The following is a 6,398-nucleotide window of genomic DNA, read 5'->3' as shown; positions in this document are numbered from 1 at the left end:
TACTCGGGAGGCTGAGGCAGGAGGATCGCTTGAGCCCAGGAGTTTGAGGTTGCTGTGAGCTAGGATGATGCCACGGCACTCCAGCCCGGGCAACACAGTGAGACTCTGTCTCAATAAAATAAAATAAAATAAAACAGCCACATAATAATTACAAGTTGTCAGGTAGAAAAAAAATCAGGATATTTAGAGCAAAGGATTTCCTAGAGACAGAAGAATATAAAACAACAAATGGCTCTGTCATAAACTTAGTCCAATAATTTGCTAAATATTTCTTTAATTTTCAGTAGTGAAATTTAATCAACATCAAATTAATGAATACCCAAGCTAATTTTCTACAGATATTTGAAAGAATATATCTAAACATCTTCCACTGACATAGAAATTACCGTACTGAACTACTTACAAATAACTCATGCCCCCATTAGCTTTCTACATATGGGCCCCCGCCCTTCTTTATCGACCTGGTGAATTCAGCCTATAGGATACAGTTGAAATGCCTCCTCTTGACGAAGATACCTTCTGATGATGGCTTTTCCCCTTTAAATTTTTTCTTTTGAAATTTACAGAAAAGTTGCAAAGTAGCATAAATAACTCCTGTATATCCTGAGTCACCAATTTTTAACATGTTGTCACATGCTTCATCATTCTGTGTGCTAGTGTGTGCATACCATTTTTCCCCGAACTACTTAAAAATAGTTTGTGATACTAACCATTCAGTTCCTAGCAGAAGAAGGGGAACCACTGCTGAATGGTTTTGAGATTTTTAGGAAAATAAGGAAAAGTCAAAGGTATCATGCATTACTCTCAAATATGTATCATTCCCCTTTACTCCTTTAATATTTCAGTGGTATGTCTTAGAACAATGATTTTCTTTTACAGAATCACAGTACAGGGATCAACTTTAGGAATTTAACACTGATAAAGTTAAATTACCTAATCTACACTGCATATTCCAATCTTGTTCACTGTCCCAACTTTTCCCCCAATATAGGATCCAGTCAGTGTTACACTAAGTTGTCATGTTTCCATTGTCTCCTTTAATCTGCAGTTTCTGAACATTTGTCTTTCATGGCTCCCCCAAACAAACAAGGATGCACACATACACAGACACTCAGTAGGACAAATCCCTATATACTCAACACCCATAAGAACTTTTTTCTCATTTCCTTAAGCAGAGCCTCAGTGATCCCAGAATACTACTTCTATCAAGCTTTTATTATATAATTATTTGTTTGATGTCCATCTTCCTCACTAAACTGTGAACTCCTTAAAGCCTGGGGATATGTTTTATTCATTTTTAGCATAGTACTTGGATATGATAGGTACCCGGTAACTGTCAGAAGTAATTTTAATAAATGACTATTATATAAATCCTTTTGTTAAGTATTTAGACAAATAATAAACATTTATTGAATTCTACTCTGTGCATGCTCTTTTATACATTAGCTTAATTTTTATTACAACTCTGTGAAATAGGTACTATCATTATATACATGTGACAGATGAAAGACTTGAGGCACAGAGAAATTAAGTCATTTGCCCAATATGAGTAGCAGTCTGTATTCAAATCCAGGGGCTCTGACCCCAAAGTCCATGCTTTTCAATAGACTACTGTATTGCCTTTCTAAAATGACACCAGCCATAGCTATGTAAAACACTGGTCTATGTCTAAATCTGGTGACCATGAATTGAAACAGATCCCTTCTACATTAAAAAACAAATTGCATAATTACACAATTTAAAAAATAAAATGAAATGAGTGTGTTTTGGAAAAGAGGTCAAAGAGAATAAATACCCTTGCAATATATGCTTAAACTAAGTAATAAAATGGAAGTGATCTTTCATTAATGTCTAGTATCTTATGAGCCTAACTGAAGAATATATTCCTTGCTCACCTGATAATCATTATTCTCCTTAGTTGACGATAAGTGTATCCTGTCCAAGATTTTATACTTCATAGAAGTTTTCTCTTAACTTGATGAGACTTCACTGAAATATGTATCATGCTTTTCTTGAATTCCTACAAAATGCTACATCTACTATGGATATCTGTGTGCCTACAAGGTAAATTATAATAAATTATAAATTTGTCTCTAATTCATTGTATTAGTAGTTCAGTCTAGATGTGAAATAATATATGTGAGCAATTCTTTTCTGTTAGTGATAAACTTCTCTCAAGATTTTCATAAAGGTAGAGCTAGTAATTTGGTAGGAAATTAACTCACTAAAACCTATGACCATTTTTTTATGTGCTTTAAAAAAAAAATTATCTTTCTTCAGTATGTCCTTGAATGATGTGTCAGTACTGAAAGAGTAAATATGTAGTAAAATACTCCTTATAGTTTTTTTTTAGAGTCAGAAGATTTCTTTCAATAGAGATTAGCGTAAGTACTGATGCTATGAATATACTCACACATACACATACACACATGCACACAAAGAATGACAAAGCAAATGCTGCATAATGTTCACAATTGGTGACTCTAGGTGAAGGGAGCTCACTACTATTTTTGTAACTTTTCTCTGCTTTTCAAAGTAAAAGGTAAAAAAGTATTACCTAAAGAAATTCAATTATTTCATATTGAAATATTATCTTTCCCAATGAACCTCATTAAAGTTATTAATAATAAGTCTTCCTGTTAAGCTTTAAACTAAGTCCTCTTTAGAGAAGGATAATTTTTGTTCTTTCCACTACTAAATTTCCAGGGAATGACCAGGGAGTTGGAAGAGTAAGAGAATGTTAGTTGCCTTTGAATAAACCAATTCTGAAATGAGAGTCAGTATGTCCTTAGAAATTAAGGATAGACATAGATTGTTTTCCTCTCAATGTATGAATTATGTTATCAAGTTATAAATCAGGAAATGAACTTTTTTCTTCTTGCATAAAGACTAAAATATGTTAAGAAAATAATCTAAAATTTATCTTTAAAAGTAGTTTACAAAAATTTATCTAAAATTTATCTGAGAAAAAAGGAAAACGGTAGTTTGTAATCAACCTCAGAGGGGCTTATATTTGAAGAGAACTGGCCAGACTTGGTGGCTTACGCCTGTAATCCTAGCACTATGGGAGGCCGAGGCCAGGAGGATAGCTTGAGGTCAGGAGTTCAAGACCAGCCTGAGCAAGAGCAAGACCTCGTTCTCTACTAAAAATGAAACTAATTAGCCAAGAACTACTAAAAATAGAAAAAATTAGCTGGGCGTGGTGGTGCTCGCCTGTAGTCCCAGCTACTTGGGAGGCTAAGGCAGGAAGATCACTTGAACCCAAGAGTTTGAGGTTGCTGTGAGATAGGCTCACAGCATGGCACACAAGGCTCTAAATAAACAAACAAACAAATAAATAAATATCTGAAGAGAACTAAAAGAAAAATATTATCTATAAAATGAACTTTAAAATATTGTCATGAGTAACAATAATCCAACAATGTACTTTAAAATAATTTTAGGCAAACTGTATATGGCATCCTGTAATTTCTCACTATGTAGTTTTTCTATCTTGATCATAAATCTGATTTTGGGAAATAAAATTTAAATAATAAATGCTAAATCCACAAATAAATCTCTCTTGGTATATCACTGAAGCGATATTTCAAACTAAAACAGTGGCTTAAAACTGCTCCAGGACTGTTTTCTACTCCTAAAGGAACATGATAAACTTTAGTCACATTGGTTCAGCCTTCTTTCTTATGGCCCTCATCCCGAAGTAAATTTACATGAGATGGAATTTATTTTAGATGAATACTGAGCCAAAACATTATCACAAAAAGGCAACCTATAGAATGGGAGAAATATTTGCAAATCATATATCTGATAGGAGATAACATCTAGAAGACATAAAGAATTCCTACAACTCAACAAAAATAATCTGATTTAAAAATGGGCAAGGACTCAGATATGTCTCTAAAGAAAATATACAAATGGCCAACAAGCACATGAAAAGATGCTCAACATCACTAGTTATTAGGGAAATAAAAATGAAAACCATAATGAGATACAAACTTACATCCATTAGGATAGCTGCTATTTAAAAAAAACAAAAATAGAAAATAAGAAGTGTTGGCAAAGATGTGCACTCTTTGTGGGAATATAAAATGGTACAGTGGCTATGAAAAATAGTATGGTGGTTCCTCAAAAAATTAAAAATTTAACTACCGTATGATCCAGCAATTCCACCTCTGGGTGTACACCAAAAAGAATTCAAAGCAGGATCTCAAATACATATTTGTACATCCACGTTCATAGCAGCATTATTCATAGTAGCTAAAAGGTAGAAAAAATCCAAGTGTCTATCAATGGATGAAGGATAAATGTGGTATATACATCCAGTGGAACATTACCATCTCTCAAAGTTGTATGTAAGCTTCATTGATGTTGTGTGTTGTTCTAGCTTAATTTTCTTCCACTGTCTGAATTAATTGTAACTTATTTATCATTTCCTGGTTGACAGAATATGCTATTACTGATAACACTTGCTACAGACTTTTTTATGTCTTTTGATAAAATGTGCATGCATTTTATTACTCTAGAGTATCTACTCAGGGATGAAATTGCTTGGTTATAGGGTGTGCATATCTCCCCCAATTTTTTTTTTTTTTTTTGGTGTGATCATAGCTCACTGCAGTCTCCAACTGCTGGGCTCAAGCAATCCTCCTATCTGCCTCCCGAGTAGGTAGGACTACAGGTGCACACCACCATACTCAGCTAATGTTTAAATTTTTTGTAGAGATGGGTCTCGCTATGTTGCCTAGGCTGGTCTCAAACTCTGGGATCCTGTCTCAGCCTTCCAAAGTGCTGAGATTACAGGTGTGAGCCACTGCCCCCGGCCCATATCTTCAAATTTAATAGGTGCCAAGCAATTTTCCAAAGGGGGTTGTATAGCTTATACTCCTACTAGAATGCATAAGTATTCATATTGCTCTCTGTGCATATTTTCGGACTTTTAAATTTCTGTCATCTAGTGTGTATGCAATGGTACTTGGTTTAATTTTTGGTTTTAACTTGTATTTCCTTGATAATTAATGAGTTTGAACATATGTTTATTGGTCTTTTGGATATCCTCTTTTGTGGAGTTATTCACATCTTCTGCCATTTTAAATGTCTTCTCTTTTGTAGCTTGTCTTTCCATTCCACATTTCTATTTGCTCTTGTTGTTGCTGTATATAAATTAAACCAAGTATATTCCACATTTATTCCAAGGGTTAGCAGTCGCATGGATCGGACAGGGATGGTTTCTCTTTATGTTTCATTCTTTGAAGCCTTAAGTCACTACAAACTAATAATATCTGCTGCCTTTGGACAAACATCAGAACTCACCAATGAGTGTTTCTTTTTCCACTTTAAGATCTTTATACATTTTCTCTTGATCTTTTAAAGGCAGGAGTGGTTACCAAAAGTGGGTATGTGAGAGATGAAGATTTTCTGGCAACCATTCATTCTTATTTCACTGTGTCACTGTCACAGCTCCAGCTAACATCGGAGGACTTCTGCCTACTTTCAGATTATTTCCTCTTTTCAAGTGTAATTCCAACATATCTTGCTCAGTAAAATTTTCATCCCCAACTTCTTTATTGCTCTTTAGAAGCAAAGCATCTTTCTGCTTATTTTGTACCTCTCCTTCAGGATACCAAGTTAGTATAGACTGTTCAGACTTTTTCCTTCCACTTCATTAGTAATGGTAATAATATTAAAATAAAAGACAGACTAATTCTATGAATGTCTTTTAAGTATCTAGGCAAGAAATTCATTTGGTATTTTCTAATGAATACCTACCTCAAGAATTCTTTTTTATGGAGTCTTATTACTGACAGCATATGATGCTGGAGGCAACCAGCTTTCATGCACAAATAGATGTACAACTTGATTGTGTATATCTCCATGGAGACTAATAGATCCACAAAGAACTCATAAAAAGGACTGCAGGCTTCATTTAAATAAAACATAGGCAGGCCCAGATGTATATTTAGATTCTTAAAATTCTTTTAAATTATTTTCACATCTTATTAGAAGTCCTATCATTAGTCTTACAGTAGCCTTCTAATATTTGCCAACATTTAAAAATCCTGGCTTGGCTATATAATTGGAACTTATTTTTTTCCCTATCTGGATGATTGGTTTTTAAAATCCCCAAGGTTGGTCTTGCTGCTACTATGTCTGCATCTAAGATCAGGACATTGACTATGACAACCTGACTCATCCTGAGCCACAGCTACTTTTGCTACCAATTAATCACTAGCCTCCAAGTCCTCTTAGCCAATGTGACTAAAACCACCAGGTCTAGTGATTAGCCACTTAATTAAAATAAAGCAAAGAATCATTTTTTAAAAAGTTATATATAGGCCGGGCGTGGTGGCTCACGCCTGTAATCCTAGCTCTCTGGGAGGCCGAGGCAGGCGGATTGTTTG

The 6,398-nt window shown here is 34.5% G+C and overlaps 1 protein-coding gene across 1 annotated transcript in view; it reads right to left on the bottom strand.

Moving 5' to 3' along the window:
* Window positions 1-6,398, bottom strand: part of SOS2 (son of sevenless homolog 2 (Drosophila)) — a 124,022-nt gene that overhangs the window by 55,910 nt on the left and 61,714 nt on the right. The window lies entirely within an intron of this gene.

The sequence above is a fragment of the Propithecus coquereli genome, unplaced genomic scaffold (assembly GCF_000956105.1).
Source record: "Propithecus coquereli isolate 6110/MARCELLA unplaced genomic scaffold, Pcoq_1.0 Scaffold83, whole genome shotgun sequence".
Classification (NCBI taxonomy): domain Eukaryota; kingdom Metazoa; phylum Chordata; class Mammalia; order Primates; family Indriidae; genus Propithecus; species Propithecus coquereli.
Note: the sequence above shows the minus strand (reverse complement) of the source record. Positions and strands in the feature narration are given on the sequence as shown.